A 16672-nucleotide genomic window follows, 5' to 3' on the forward strand; every position below is an offset into this window, starting at 1 on the left:
ACGTAAATAGACAAACAGTATAACACAGCCACACACCCTACTGAGGTCCTACTGTGTGACATATGACCGTTCTACTGTGGATCCTCAGACCAACCACCCGCATAAACAAACCTCCAGGAGTGCTGAAACAGTTTCTCGTGGGTTTTACAGCTGCCTCCAGAGTTTGCCCAGATCGCTGCTAAGTTGCCAGCTCTGCCCTCCTGTTCCTCGCACTTATCTGCCTCGTTCCCAGATGCCCATTTGGCATTAGAGCCTGGCTCCTAATGCTTGGCTCAAGATCCCTGGATGCTTTTAGCCAAAATTTTCTGGTCATTTCCTTTTAGAGATGATTGTGGTTTTTGCCCTTGTGACCCAAGTGTCGTGAGCCACGCAAAAGTAACACTAGTGACATCTGCGGTTGTGTCAGAAACACACGGAGCGTTACAACCCACCCTCCAAAAGAAACCAGACACCAGTCACATTTGAGTCACTTGTTATACAAGGTCACGACTGGGTCTCTGTCATCGTCCTACAGGCTTTCTCCTACTCTACACAGTGTGTTTGAAAATGAACCACTCCTTGTCATCCCCTGGATACCTCATGTGCTCTCATACTTCCGAGCCTCTCTCTAAAGAGGAAGGTTTTCTGTACCTTCTTTTCATTCTAGGGACTCCTACATGCATCCTTCAAATTAGCTCAGGTATCATTTCCTCTCGGAAGCATTCTGGTGTCCCCATACCAAGGGAGGTGATCCTCCTCCGAGACCCCACATCGGCTCATCCACTGTTCAATAATTTTCACTTTCTTGTCTGTTTTCCAACGATACTAAGAGTTCTGGGGAGTCTTGTTCATCTCTGAGTCCCCGGTGCCCAGGATAGAGTCTGGAACGAAGTACGTGCTTCACGAAGCACGGATTGAGTAGGTAAATGCATTCATAACAATGGCGCCTTTGCTGCTGAATGTCACATTCTTGGGATTGCTCATGGGTCACTGCCAGGTTCAGAAATAGTTTCATCTTTTCTGTTTGTAATTGCATTGTGTTCTGCTGCTGCTGCCTGCCTTTCCAAGTTTTCAATAAGAAGAAATATTGAATATTTGAATTTTTTTACCTGTGGTGCTTGGGGATTTTTCTTTGTTATAAATACTTGTCTTGGCATTTGTGTCTTCTGGCGAGATACTGGCATTCACTCAGTCAACATACTTTTATGCTTTGTAAGTATCTTACAAAGTACCCAAGTACTGCATCATAACAGGTTAACTTCCTGTTTATTATAACAATAGCTTTTTTCTACCACCTTACTTCATCATATTTTCCATCAGAGTTCTTCAAACTCTAATCCTTTATGGCTGGAGATTTATAGCTTACTCTTTCAGTTGGCCATCCCCATATATTAGCTTGGGTTTTCTCAAATTTGTTCAGGTGGCAAAATGCCTGGAATAATGACCAATGCTGATGTATTGGACTCAGATTTAAAGGAGAAGCAATTTTAATTACAGAAAACATGGCTGTATTATAAGTATACAATATAAAAATTATGACATGAATGCATATAATCTTAGAAGAGAAACACATTGGTGAGCCAGACATAATTATTGCAGTCAGTCATTTCTTATTTCTATTTGTGTTATAGGAAAAAATTGAATGGGAATATTCCATAGTTTAAAAGGATCCTATATAAAGTCCCAATTTTTTTCTGGCAAGCCAGAATTTCCCTCTAGATGAAAGGGAATTTGGGTATTTCAGAGTGTGTGATTATGATATTTTCCATGACATGGTTTTTCAAACTATGTTTCTATGGAACACATATCTTTCTCCATTAAATTGAGTGACAAATATTTTTTCTAATTTATAGATAAATGCAACGAATATCATTTAGTTTATTTTGTGATTTTCTCTTGTGATTTTTTTTCTTCGGTTCTTTCTATGACACCTACCAGTAGATGACAAAATGAATTTCAGGTAGCTAATGAGTGTTGATGCAAACCACATAATGGTATTAATGGAACAATCACTCTTAATCATCTGTTTTATATATACTAGGCACTATGTTAAGAGTTAAGAGTTTTATTTATTTATATCACATAATGTAGTTCTTCTACTAACAGCAGAGAATTCTATTTCCAATTTACAGATGATGAAACTGAGGTTATAGAGGATAAATAAATTGTCTCAAAGTTTCTGCTTCTCCTGTGTCATTCTCTTGCCCAGAATTTTAGGTATTGTCTGGAAAGTGTATTGGGATGGACAGAGGAGGATATTCTAATTACACCTCTTTGTGACATTTGCGGGACGGAAAAGATGAACCCAGAACTTTTCAGACTGTGTTCCATAAAGCTGTTTGTTTCTAGTTTTGGTGTGCAGAGGGTGGGTCTTTCATTTTTGCAGGGTAACAAGATATAAATTGTACTCAAATATCACTAACAACCGTCTGTTGCTACAAGACACTGTAATGTTAGCACAGTTTTCTCATTTAATTCTCAGTGTAGCTGCCCTCTTTCAAGTTCTATATCCAGGACCAGAAGGATACTGACTTGAGTGGTTTTGTTCTGACGCACGAGGCTTCAGTGAAAAGCAGGTGCAGTCAGGAACAAATGAATTTGGACCCAATTTATGAAATAATGTACTTTCCCCCTTATGAAGTGAAATAGAGTCCTTTGAATTTATAGCCACCAAGGACCTTTATTGACATGTGAAATGCTGAATACTATTTAGATAAATCATTGAGTTTTGCCTGGTACCATCTCATGATTTGTGATGCTTTCCAGTGCCTCTGGGTCCAGAAATTAAAGAATGGCTTGTGCTTATCAATGCATATCATTCTTCATCTATGACAGAGTCTGGGAAATAGATTCATATTAAATTTTAATTAGATTCAGAAATAACATCCCTTCAGGGCAACAGAAAAGAATATAGCTGTGCAGAGAGTTTAAGATACATTAAAAACCCACATCAAATATACATCAAAACACATATTTAAGTACTCATGGGTAGTCCAAATAGCCGTCCACAAGAACATCCGTTTGCTTAAAATGTGTCTCAGGGAGGGTGCACCTGCCACACACAGCTCACCATCTGTGGCTTTCCATTACACTGAGCGGGCACAAGCCCTTTGGGAAGTGTACCTCCACAGGCCTGGCCTCTGCTTTCCCGGCACCACTGGGAAGGCCACAGTGCTGAACAAATGTTCCTACCCCTTCTCCATTCTATGATGCATTTAGTGCAGCTGTAGTGACTTAAGGACAATCTCATTTCACTTTTTAAAAAGCTACTCATGAGAAATGAGTGCTGTGTGATGGCAAGGAATAACACAGAGGAATATTGCTAAAATGCTAGTACTGAAGAACAAAGAAATTCCTGCCTGCCTGGTGGTCTTGGATGTTGTTGATCTCGCAAGCCTTTTGATGTTATCTGGACTTGACACTCCTCCTACCTTTATGACAGGTAAAGGCTCTCTCTTCTGTTCCCCTCTCTTTAACATTGATGTTGCTAGACTTCTGTATCTTAACCCATTGCTCTTTTCTCTTCACACACTGATTCAGCTTGATGTCTTCGTCTTGCACCTACATATATGTGCTTCTGCCTCCAGTTCTAGCTTCCACCCCGTGATTCGGTCATATCAATCTAAATCTAGGCTGTACACCAGCCCTTGACAAAATTGGTATACCAAAAAGCAGGACCCTGCACCCTCTGCACCCTCCACCCTGACTCTCCCGGTGGTCCGACCTTCTTCAGAAACAGGGAAGTCATTCTTGACTCATCCATCTCCTACATATCACTCATCCAGTCTATCACCAGGTCATGGCAATTATATCTTCAGAGTGTTTCTAGAATGTCTCTGTTCCTCTGTATACCTACTTCTAACTAAGTCAGGCCCTCACCATCTCTTGCCTCAACAAGTTCAGTAGCTTCCTAACTTTTTCTTTTACTCCAGTCTTGTTCCAACTGCTTAATTAATCCTCTGCATAATGTTTGTGTCCTGGTACGGTGTTCCTACACTCCTAGTTTCTCTTCACTACCAACCACATGTCTCATACTCTGATGAATATATAACATATTCCTTTAGCACTTTACATCTTTATTCACCTTGACCCCTTGCAGTTCTCTTCTTCTACTTCTAATTTCTCCTCCTTCTCAACCTCATATTTTATACTCTAATAAGTATAATCACATTCCCTCAGCATTCTGTGCCTTCATGCCCCTTGATCCCTCCCATCTTTCTTTTCTTAGCTAACACTCATCCTTCAAGGTGTTCTTTTCTTCTGAGAATCATACATTAACCCAAGGCTGGACTAAATGTTCCTCTGTGCTCACAAAATACTCAGCATATAACCATATTGTCCTTGCTACTTATGAGAATACATTATGTATCACTCCTACCCACTATATAAGCTCTGTAGGAGCTGCTTCCCTACTTTATTTTATTGTGTCTAATGTCTAGCTTAGTATCTCACTTGTAATAGTTGCTCAATAAGTATTTCCTGATGTGAACTGAGAGATGTTTTGAACATTACTATGGATACATGGGGCATGACTTAAATTTTGATTTCCTCATAATTATATTTTATTATTCAATTTTAAAAGTGTTTGGTGAAATCATTTCTGATGATTGCAGGGTAAATATAAGGAGAAGAATCTCCTTATATTAATCTGAAAGAATTTACCAGTGTAATCAAGATGTGAGATATTTCATAATCACTAGTTAATTACATATATTGTATGTTTCATAAGATACACATACATAATTTATGCATTTATGTGCATCAGTATTGCATATATTACACATTCAAAAGATGCTTAAGATTACCAGGCATTAAGATGGTATACCAGGCATTATGACAGGCACTGAGGATTTGACAGCTAATAAAACACAATCCTTACCCTCAAGGAGCTTGCAGTCTAGTCTGGGAGCGAACTGAGGAGCAATCAGGAACGTACGATGCAGTGTGATGAGTGCTCTATGTGTCAGGCACCGTGCTGGGCACCAGGAATACACATGAATAAGAGAGCACACCTTTCCTTGTGGAGCTCACACGAGCACTTTGCAATGGATGGTGCATGCAGTAGCCAAAAGAATCAGGGAATGGAGAGATGAGTATAAGCTAAGAAGCGGACAAAGATTTCATGCAGGAAATGGAAACTGAGTTTGACATTAAAAGAAAGGTGAAATGGGCTATGATTAGACTCATCAGACAAAATAAAAATTGCTTAGAATAGATATAATTGTGATTAAAGTATAGTGTATTTTTTTTCCTCTCCTTTATCCAGGAAAAAAACAAATATGTTTTTGTTTCTCTCTATATAATACTAGTTCTTTCTTTTCATTCACAGTCAAGTTTCATAAGTGAAATTTATCTATGAAAATTATGCACGATATTAAAAGAGTATTTGAAGCAATAGAAAGAATCATTACTGGGAAACACTGTGACTTCTTTCTGAGAAATCTTATGCTGCCATTCCTCCTATTTACCTGAGTTTTAGAAAGAGAATACATTTACACTCTTCCACTGACAATAACTTGGACGGGAGAAGGAAAGAAAGAGAGAGCCTGATACATCATTGACAGACTGTCAGCATTCAATTGTGTTTCCGCTTCTCAGTTAGACCCCTGCTGGGATCTGGTTTTCTAGAACCTGATAATACTTACATAAGAAAATCTCAGAGTATCATAGGACATTAGGTCATCTTCCATGTAATCAATGAGAACAGTATTTTAATTTTTATGAAACTAACAAGCATTGAGTTCCAATTTCAAGGATTTTGAAAATTGGACCAAAAAGCATTAGCCCAAATATCAAAATGGAAAATGGTCCTTTTGCTTATTTATCAAGTTATTTAACCAAAACTCAAGAGAAAACTTTCAACAGAAATCTTCCTTATGCAGCAGATGATGGAATGGTGACCAAACGCCGCCTGCTTATGCGGCTTTCTCCGATGACCTGCGAGACACTGCGTCACCCACACCAGATCACCAGAGCTCCCAGTGGGCAGGTGCGTAACCTTGACAGCAACGCTAATGCTAATGCTACTTCCCATGTGGGAGGATTACACTGCTCCGAAAATCCTTTTCTGAGAGGAAAGCCACATTCTTGTTAAATTATGTCCTCTTGCTTTCTTGGTCTCCCAGTGACAAGAGGCACATGTTTATGAAAAGCTAACCAAGGTGAACGGTGTGTTTGTGGGGCTGGAACAGAGAGAAACAGACCGGCCAGCACGGGCACCAAGTGAAGGGCGTCCGTGAATCGCGTTCGGATCTACAGAAGAGAGAGCAGCACTTTTGGTGCTTTGTCTAGGCTTGGAATTTCATTTTATCATTTTTTTAAATTTACTGATTTTAGAGAGAGAGGGAAGGAGAGAGGGAGAAACATCTGTCCGTTGTTCCCCTTATTTAAGAATTCATTCATTAATTCTTGTATGTGCCCTCACCAGGGATCGAACTTGCAACCTTGGCATATCAGGATGATGTTCTAACTGAACTACCCTGGCAGGTTTGTTTTGTTTTGTTTTGTTTTTATAAAACAAATGGTGAAATGATCAAGGAAATACAGTTTATTGTTAACCTTCTCCATCTCTCAAACATTCACACTTAATCTGCTCTGGATTTTGAAAGGCCGTGGGCCCTTTTCAGCCTAGCAGATATAACTATGATTGCAGCTATGACTAGTTTTAAGGAGCTACTTCAGGCCTATTAGGCAAGCAGAAGGAAATGATTAACTAGATTCACTTTCTTGTATCTGTTCAATGTATTTAAAGAGCTCCTCAGGACAATTCAAAGAGAAAAAAACATGTTCCTGATTCAGATTCTTAATGCTGAGTGAACTGCACCTGATTTCATGCTGGTGCTTATGTAACAATAATAACATGAGCTGTGGTCAACAATGGTGATCTCGCTGAGCCATGCCTTACACAGTGCACTTCCATAGAACAGAATGTCAACAGGGAAAAAGAAATCCTCCCATTTTTTGTGATGACAAGGATGTTTAAGTAAAAATTATAATCACCACCATCATCATGATTATCGTTTCTACCAAGTGACAGTGGTCCTAATAGCAAGTATATACAAAGCCGCTGCTTCAGGGTGTGCCAAAATGAACAACAGTACAACAGAGGCGGAAAGAGAATTCTGTTTCTGACACATGGTGGACTAAACTAACTTCTTAAGCCTTCTGTTAGGAAGTACCTGGGAGTGCCAAATAAATTGTGATGAGTTTTAAGCATAGCTAAATTTAAAATTTTAAAAAAGAATATCTCCAGTGGCAAAATTAATAGGGAAATAAAAGTCAGGACATCAAGCACAACTTGATGTTGAGGGAGGAAGAAGAGGTGTAGAACAGTGGTGGATGTGGTGGTACAGAATATGAGAAAATTAAGGAAGTTATCATATTTTGTAATAGCTGGAACATTGGGTTTTAATTCCCAACATAGACAAATCGTATAAACCTTAAGTAAGTCAGACAGTTGGAAATGAGAGACCTCTATGTATACTTGGAACAAGCAAGGGACTGTCATAAATAAGGAGTATAAAAATTATGAGCTTTACTTCTGGTTTTGGAAAGATGGTACTAGACCAATGGTCTCATAGATGACTAAAAACACTAAAAAAAATGACACAAAAAAGATAAACTTAATGCACTAAAGAGAAGAGAAAAGTAGGTGGATTGTATAGGAGAAATGATATTTTGAGAGAATGACCTAGAGTGAGTTTACTCATTCTTGCGTCATTTAGTGGGGCAGCTAGAGCTCCATTAAGAAACATTCAGTTCTCCTGGGACAGTGAACTAGGGGGTGAGTTTGGGACAACTTATGCTCCTGGAACACCAGAAAAGAGAAAACAAGAAAGAGGGGGCCCCAAATAATGTGTATAAATTCTTCCCCCAAATCTGGCTAATGTCCAAATCGTGGATGGGTAGGAACAGACTCAAGAAAAAGAGAATGGACCTCTCTAATTCTATGTTATGACCCTGCAAAAGGCTCCTGACGAGCCTTGAGGTACACATGTATTGAACAGGTGCAAAGCAGCATAGCTAAGGCTTTCAGAGCTGAAATACAATTTAAACCACCAACCATTACAGCCAGTTCCTTAGTAGTGAATACATGGGACAGATCCAAAGCAGCTTAGCAAAAACTTCAACAACTGAACTGACATTGAAACCACTACTAACACCAGAAGGCAGAGCAGAACTTGTAGTCTTAACTGAATTCAACATTCATCTTACATTGCCCAGAGGATTTTAACAGAACTCAGAAGTTTTAGACTATAGCATTCAAATGTCTAGGATAAAATCTGAAATTACTCAATATGCCAGGAACCAGGAAAGTGTCTGATACTCATGTGTGGTGAAGCTATAGGGAAGTTGGTACTCTCATATGTTTCCACTGAAGATGCAAATTGTCAACACTACGTAGAGCAATCTAGTGATCTGAGATTAAGGTAAAGATGGTTATAGCCTATGAGTGAGCAATTTAACTTTTATGTCTGAACCTTAGAGGAATTAAAGTAAATATGTTTGGAAAACATGTGCAAGTATGTATTAAAATGAAATAAAATAATTGTAATGAGGGAAAAAGTGGAAACAATTTGGCTTTATGAGATTTAATGACAGTAAATTTTATTGATAAAACACAAAATTACTGCATATTGTTTATGGATACCCATAAAGTGCTTGAAAATATGATTTGAAATGAACTACTTTTTAGTTTTCATATGATAGTCATTACATTTAAAGAGGAGGAAATAGGGTGAGGGCATAGCTGTATTGCTAAGAAGTTTTGTTTGTTTGTTTTTAAATAAATAGACCAAAAGCAAAGAAAAATAATTTGTAAAAAGAAAGGAAATACCACAATTACTTATAACTCCTATTTATACAATGCATTTTATAGCCCTTTTTACCCAATAGTATTTTATTTTGTGATACCTTCAGTCAACTAGTTATTCAGGAATGAGAAAAAAAAGGAAAGAAAAACTCTGTCTCATCTGGTGCCCCACCTCCCTTCCCCTCTCCCTGTTTTTAGCCATCAGTCTCAGGATAGGCAGGGACCTGACTGCAACGTACACATTTAGGTTCTTCTTGATTTGCTATATGTTGAGATATAACTCAGAATCCCTGCTTTCCCATTCCTCACACCTGGTTTTGTCACTTTAAAATTTCTTTTAATTGGGTAATGGCTTCATTAGTAATAGAACTGCTATGTTAGAAATGTTCTAAATTTCATTCTCCCCTGCATGTGTTCAAACATTTTAGGGCATAAGTGAGCATCATTTGAATGCTTTTACTTGCTCTTCTAAAGCAGTTCCATTAATTGAGGAAGAGCTCTACAAACGAAGAAGTCAAAAATAGAATGTTATAGTTCAATGCTATGCAACGACTGAAAACAATGACATGGAAATATGTTCCCACAATACTATTAGGTAAAGAAAGAGTTTTCAAATCCATAGTATTGTTACCAGAGAAACCCTTGTTCTTCTTGCCAACACAGTACAGAATTACAGATCAGCAAGCCTACTACCATGCAAGCAAAGTTTATTAGTGCTAAGTTCTCATGGGCGAGCAAAAGCAAAGGTTGCTAGAGAAAGGGTGGCAAAGTGGGGTGGCCAGAAGCTGAGTGGCCACCACCTGGGTGGCCAGAGGCCAGAAAGCTAAAAAAGGGAGTGGCTAGAGGCTGGCTGGCCAGAGGATCCCCCCACATCCCCACCAGAAGCTGGCCCCCAGTGTGGCAAGAAAGGGCCAAGGGGGCCAAGAGAGTGAATCCTTTGCTCTGAAAACTTATATAGTTCGTGGGATGGGGATGAGGGAGTTACATTTTGAATGACAGGTAAGGGTGGTGCCAGCTTCCCCCTAGGGAGACGTGACTACCCAAATGTAGGTATGGGTGGGGGTCTTTAACCCAAATCCTTATCTTGCCCTTTGGATTCGAAGGGCAATCTAATTACGCTCATGACTGATTCAAAAATGGTTAAATTTAATTTTGTTACCAAATTTGTAACTAAATTTGGTTTTGAAAGGAGAGCATTTTCCAATCTTTGTGTTCATCACTTTGGGCACAAAACTAATATCTGATAGGATTTCTTTTTAAGTTCTGCAATCAAAACCCAGGCTCCAGAGCTTGTTTTATTTTCTAGAGTATTTCTAAGACTGGAGGACCCAGATGACTTCTTTGCAACAGGGATGACTTATATTTTCTTTCTATTTGTAGTAACATCAAAGTAGTATTTTTGTGGGTACTAATTGCATGGAATTAAATAAGAAAAACATGTTATTAAAACATAAAGTGAGCTTACCTTCTAGTTCATCCCCAAATAACAAATAATCAAAATTATTTCCTGGAGCTACTCTAAGAAACAGGGAATTTGTGAAATCTTTATTCTCCAGCATTTGGACAATACCTAACCCAAGTATTTTGATGCCATGTGCCAAGCAAGAGGATGAGAACACAAAAACGCTTGCTGCTAGGGTATTTTTCTCATTCTTTTCCTGCTAAGATTTCTCATCTATAATACATTGGATCTACTTTTTCATTGGTAGTTCAGTAGAAGGGCAGTTCACAAAGGGTTTTTTTGTAAGTTTCTTAAAATAAAGTATGCACCCACATTTCTATATAAGTAAGGTGTTTTATACCAGAAATATGAACTAAAGAGTGGAATTCTCAGTGGCACATCAGGTGGACTTGAGTAGCTATAATCTCTGAGTCTTTGTGATTCGCACCATTGTGTTATTATAACTAGAAATCAGTTCAACTTGAATTAATAAAAATCTCTGGTGAAGAATTATTCAGTTTGTCTAATTTAGCATTTTTTCAACTATATATCTCTGTACATAGCATATTTGAAAGTGTTCTGAAGGTTTTTCTGACTGTAGTTTTCCAGATCGGTTAAGCTGTCTATGGAATCATGAGAACCTTTGCTGTAGCTGTTCTCTTTCTCTGGAGAGTTCTTCAGCCAGGTATCTGCTTTCATAACTTCTTCACCAACTTCAAGTCTCTGGTCAGTGCTCACCTTCTCCATGGTTTATCTTAAAGACCTTAATTAATTCTGCAAGCTCCTTAATTCACATTTTCCCCATTTCCATTATCCTGATTTCTTTTACTTTGATCTACCTTTTCCTTTTCCCATAGCAATTGTCAATTTTCACCAAACTATATAACTCACTTATCTCTTATATGTATTGTTAAGTGTATATTTCTTGCTCCTAGAATGCAAACATCTTGAAGGCAAGAATCTTTGTCTATTTTGTTCAGTAATGAATCTCAAGAACTAAAAATGCTTCCTGGTTCATCAATATATACCATTTAAAATCGAATGATATATTAATGAAATGTCAGCAAGTTAGGTATTCCATTGTTTTTGGAATATATGTAATATAGTATACCCCACTGTAATGGCTTCAAATAATGTTTCCTGACATATTCACTGAACAAAGACACTACTATTACCCAGCACACATGGATTCTGTCATAGACAGATTACTGCTTAGGCATTTGGTTATATCAGTGGTAATGTTATAGTCAGTGGTCATTTTTAGTAAGATTTCCTTCTATGTTGTGAAGGTACAGGTCTTTCACAAAGGAATATTTTAATCTTAACATGTTTCTGGACTCCAAAACATACACTGATGAACATCCCCTCTCTACTGTAGAAATACAGCTACAGGAATGAGGGAAAGAAGGATGTATAAGACAGAGAGAAGCACTGAACCATGCTTTTTCATTTCAAAGAGTGTGTAGCCAGAGAGGGAGGAAGGCCCATATTGGAAAGATGTTCTTTTACAGCATCTTTGAGTTACGTGAGAAATTAATGTAACAGAAATGGAGAGAGATCAAATGATCTAATCAAGCCATAAATACATTCCCAGGATATTTGTAGTGTCTCGGGCTGTTGAGCGAATGAGTTGTTCCAACGTGGCCTCATTCAATAAAATCCAAAAGAATGACCAAGCATTGCAGAAAATGTATTTGACTGGCCCCAAATAGCTAGTCTAAGCCATAATAGAGGGCTCTCACATCTGTGCTGCTCAGGATGATGGATGGTGTGTAAGTGCAGCTGATTATTGTCTTGGGATGGACAGAGAGCTAATGCAGGAGAGTCAGCAGTTTGTAAATCTATTACCGACATCTTGGATGAATCTGACCTTTACAGAGCCAGAGTAGAAGACAGGACAATGCGTAGCTCTAAGGAAAGTTTGCACTTCATTTTTAATAAAATTTTAATGGTAAACCAATAACAGAATCTATAGGTATTCATATACAGCTTTCATGTCTTTGATATTTTGTATTTGGCTAGGACTGCATATTTCACAGATGTATAGAAAAAATATATATCTTATTTGGGTATCTAATTTTTTTCTTAGAATACATATTGCTGTATTTGTGTATGTGTGTGGGCATCAAACACTTCAAATAGATAAATCTTAACAAAGGTAGAGCTGTGTTAAGTTGTAAAATTTAATTGTCATTGGCAATCTTAGAGTCTATTTCTTGGGTTAAAAACTCATATTCCATTTAAGCCTTTGAAGTCCTCCCACTTACCAGAGAGGCCGTGAGACGTGCTGTTAACAGCATAGTGTTAAGTCACCAGTCCTGAGTTCCCATGCAACTTCACTTCCCAGCTGCATGACGGTGGGCAAATTACCAGCCTCACCACCACTTCCCTCCTCCAATCACAAGAGGAGAATGATACCTCACAGAGCTCTTGTGAAGGTTCAATGTGATAATATATATTTTATAAATTTTAGTGCTTTTCCTCTCCATTCTTAGTGTCTTTTGTCATTTCACTGTTTTCTTCACTCTGCTCATAGCAAAGGGAAGATTATTCTTCCCTGTTATGGTTGGAAAAATACAATAATAATAATAATAATTAGTGAGTCCACACACCTATACATGATATCTTCACTTATGAATTTCCAATTTATTTCTTTTTTACTCTGAAAACTTCCACTCTCAAATGGCTTAATTCACATCAGTTTCTTCACTTTGTAAAAATAAATTACTACTCTTTTGATAAAGTGACTCCAGGAAGGATGGGACAGGGTAAGCACTATACAAACTTCAACTAGGTTGGTCACTGTCACCTAGTGCACAGGTACAAACGTTCCCAGAATCCATTTCACTGTTCATGTCTCTTCCCCTGGCTCACGCAATCTTACGGCCTCTCTCTTCATATAGGGCCGTTCAAAACTACCTAGCCAGCCAGCACAGCTCATTTACTGTTCTCCACTAATAGCTTCTTGCCTGCTGTCCATCCCTACCTCTGCCCCCATGCGTGATAGAACAGATCATTTCTTCTATTGTGCTCTACTTTATTTTAGGCATCCATCACACATGATTCTTCCAAGCATGATTTTATTTGCTATCTTTGTTCACAAGATGCCAGACCCCAGAGTCCAGTGCCACAAGCAGGGTCTCATCTTCTTGGAGAAAATCTCCTGTGGGAGTTTCTCACCACAGACCTTTACTGCCAGATCTAGCAGCAGTAACTCGTGTCCTGCTCCTGAGCTAATTCTGGGGAGACAGCTACAACTGACAGATGTATATTTATTATATCTGGAGCCGAATACTACGAAGATTCGGTATCAAGGTATCTGATTGCATGTCCTAACTACCAACAAGTTATCTGATTGTGCGTCCTAATTACCAACTGACTTTTTGATTGATTACTTACTACCTGATTTGGGACAAGTTGCTTCTCTGTACCTCAACTGTCTCCTCTCTAAAATGAGATCATGATAGTGCCTCCTTGTAAAGATATTATTACGTTTAAATTAGATATCCATGAGCTTAGAGCAGATCCTGGCACACAGGAAGCACTTAGCTCTCATTATTATTTAAATAATAATCAGAATAACTTAAATAGAAAAATCTAACAGTCAGTAGATCTGATTTCTTTATTTAAAGGAGAGGTGTCCAAACTTTTGGTGTCTCTGGGCCACACTGGAAGAAGTTGTCTTGGGCCATCAAACACATTGTGATATGTAATCACAAAAAAATCTCAATGTTAGAAGTAAATTTATGATTTTGTGTAGGGCCACATTCATAGTCATCCTGGGCCTCGTGCAGCCCATGGGCCGTGGGTTGGACGCCAAAGTGTACTAAGAAAGGATGGCCAACATGAATCATACTCCTCCATTTATGGGCAAGTTAATATGAAGGCTCATAACAATTAAATTTGGTTTGAGAACTGGCTCTAATAGGCTTCTCTCTGTAGAAATTCTCCCTGAATCACCTCATGAGAAAGAGCTTACACATCTGCTGGGAAGAAAAGGTCCATACAATATGAATTTTCTATTTACCTTTCAAAATGTAAATGATTTCCTCTAGGACACAGCTCTGTAAGCCAGTACATACTTGCATGGCTGTCTCGTATTAATTTCTGTGCTTCTCTGAATTTGAACTAACTTTTCTAAATCTTGGTGCAGTGTTTTAACCAAGCTTCTTCTCTACAACACAAATTGCCTTCACTACAATTAGATCAGAGAGAGAAGAAAAAGCAGCATGTATGGTCCCAAAGGGAATACTTCTCATACATTAAGGGGCTGACTTTTTCACTAATTGGCTAATTCATTTTTTGTCCTTTCACTTCAAGTCATGGGAGCAAATCCATTGAAAGTATATTAGATTGACTCACCAAGGAATATGAAGTTCTCTTGCTCCTTTATCTTTTTCATATAAATTAATAATGAATGTCCAGTTACCAAAATTACAGCCCACTCAAGGTTATTTTCACCATGCGGAACTATTGTAGTAGTATGTCTAGTTAAATTGGAAATTGGAAAATTTTGCTGTTAAGGGGATTTTCAGGCACGGTTAATAATTCAGCCACCTGTACCTCTGGGCAAAATAAATAGATTGCTGACTGCTTGTCAGCAAAGTCACTGCCAATTAAATTATTTGAAACTTTAAATGCAACTCCCCTCAAAAAAGGTTGGAATTATCTGTGGGAAAACAAGGTGTGCAGGGCACAGCTGCAGCCTTATTTCATTACTGTATGTGCATTTTGTTCTTAAAGACTTATCTTTGTAAGTTCAGTAATCACGTTTTTTTAAGAAGGACAAAATAAGGGAAGGACATCAATTACTATGATTATTTCCCTCCAACTCAAAACCCTGCAGAAATTTTAGCACCAGATATTAGATAAGAAGGGATTCTCTTCTTTTTTTATTGATGTTCAGTTACAGTTGTCCCCATTTTCCTCCCGTTACTCTCCCATGCTCTACCCACCCCCACCTCCCACATTCAATCCTCCCCTAACCCTGTTGTCTTTGTCCATGGGTCCTTTATACATGTTCTTTGATGACCCTTCCCCATCTTTTCCCCATTATTCTCCTCCCCTCTCCCCTCTGTTATTGTCAGTTTGTTCTTTATTTTCATGTCTTTGGTTCTATTTTGCCTGCTTGTGTGTTTTGTTGATTAGGTTCCACTTATAGGTGAGATCATATGGTATTTGTCTTTCAATGCCTGGCTTACTTCACTTAGCATAATGTTCTCCAGTTCCATCCATGCTGTTGCTAAGAGTAGGAGCTCCTTCTTTCTTTCTGCTGGGTAGTATTCCATTGTGTAAATATACCAGTTTTTTTATCCACTAATTTACTGATGGGCATTTAGGCTGTTTCCAGCACTTGGCTATTGTAAATTGTGCTGCTATGAATATTGGGGTGCATAGGTTCTTTTGAATTTGTGTTTCAGGAATGTTAGGATATAATCCTAGTAGTGGAGTTGCTGGGTCAAAAGGCAGTCCATTTTTAGATTTCTGAGGAAATTTCATACTGTTTTCCACAGTGGCTGCACCAGTCTGCATTCCCACCAACAGTGCACTAGGGTTCCCTTTTCTCCACAACTTCACCAGCACTTGTTGTTTGTTGATTTGTTTATGGTGGCCCTTCTGACCAGTGTGAAGTGGTATCTCATTATGGTTTGAATGTTCATCTCTCTGATGGTTAGTGATGTTGAGCATTCTTTCATATGTCTCTGGGCCCTCCGTATGTCCTCCTTGGAGAAGTGTCTGTTCAAGTCCTTTGCCCATTTTTTTATTGGATTGTTTGTCTTCCTGGAGTGGCGTCGTGTGAGTTCTTTATATATTTTGGAGATCAAACCAGAAGGGATTCTCTTCCAAGCATTAAGCACAACTAAATAAATTATCTCAAATATCTGTTTACCAAGAATTTCAAGGAAACATACTAATGGTCAGTATTGAACTTAACCAACTAATTGCTTTTCATTTGTTTTTTGAGCACCTATTTTATAAGGGGCACTGTTCTGATCAGCTGGAAAATATAAATGAATACAACTCCCAAAGATCTCTGCCTTTGGGAGTTGTATTCATTTATATTTTCCAGCTGATCAGATGGGAAATATCTGAAGATATTGAAGATGGGATTCCACTGCAGGAAGCAGAGGTGAGGAGGGGCAGAGAAACAGACAATAAATGATAAATTTAACAAGTAGTTCTTCTGGTATGTTAGAAAGTGATCCATTCTATGGGGAAAGGAGATGGGGGGGAAATGAATCAGAGTAGGGGAAGAGGTTGCCGCTTAGGGTGGTTTGGGGTGAAATGCAGTGTCACAGACATGGTGCCCAGCATACCCCTGTGAGGAACTAGAAGAGTGGGGAGAGTGAAGCTATACATCTGTTTTCAGCATTGAAGACCTGTCTAGGTATTAAAAATACACCTCATTCTCCCTTTCTCCCACCTGTCCAAAGGCGATT

This window comes from Desmodus rotundus, chromosome 3 (assembly GCF_022682495.2).
Source record: "Desmodus rotundus isolate HL8 chromosome 3, HLdesRot8A.1, whole genome shotgun sequence".
In the NCBI taxonomy this organism is placed as follows: domain Eukaryota; kingdom Metazoa; phylum Chordata; class Mammalia; order Chiroptera; family Phyllostomidae; genus Desmodus; species Desmodus rotundus.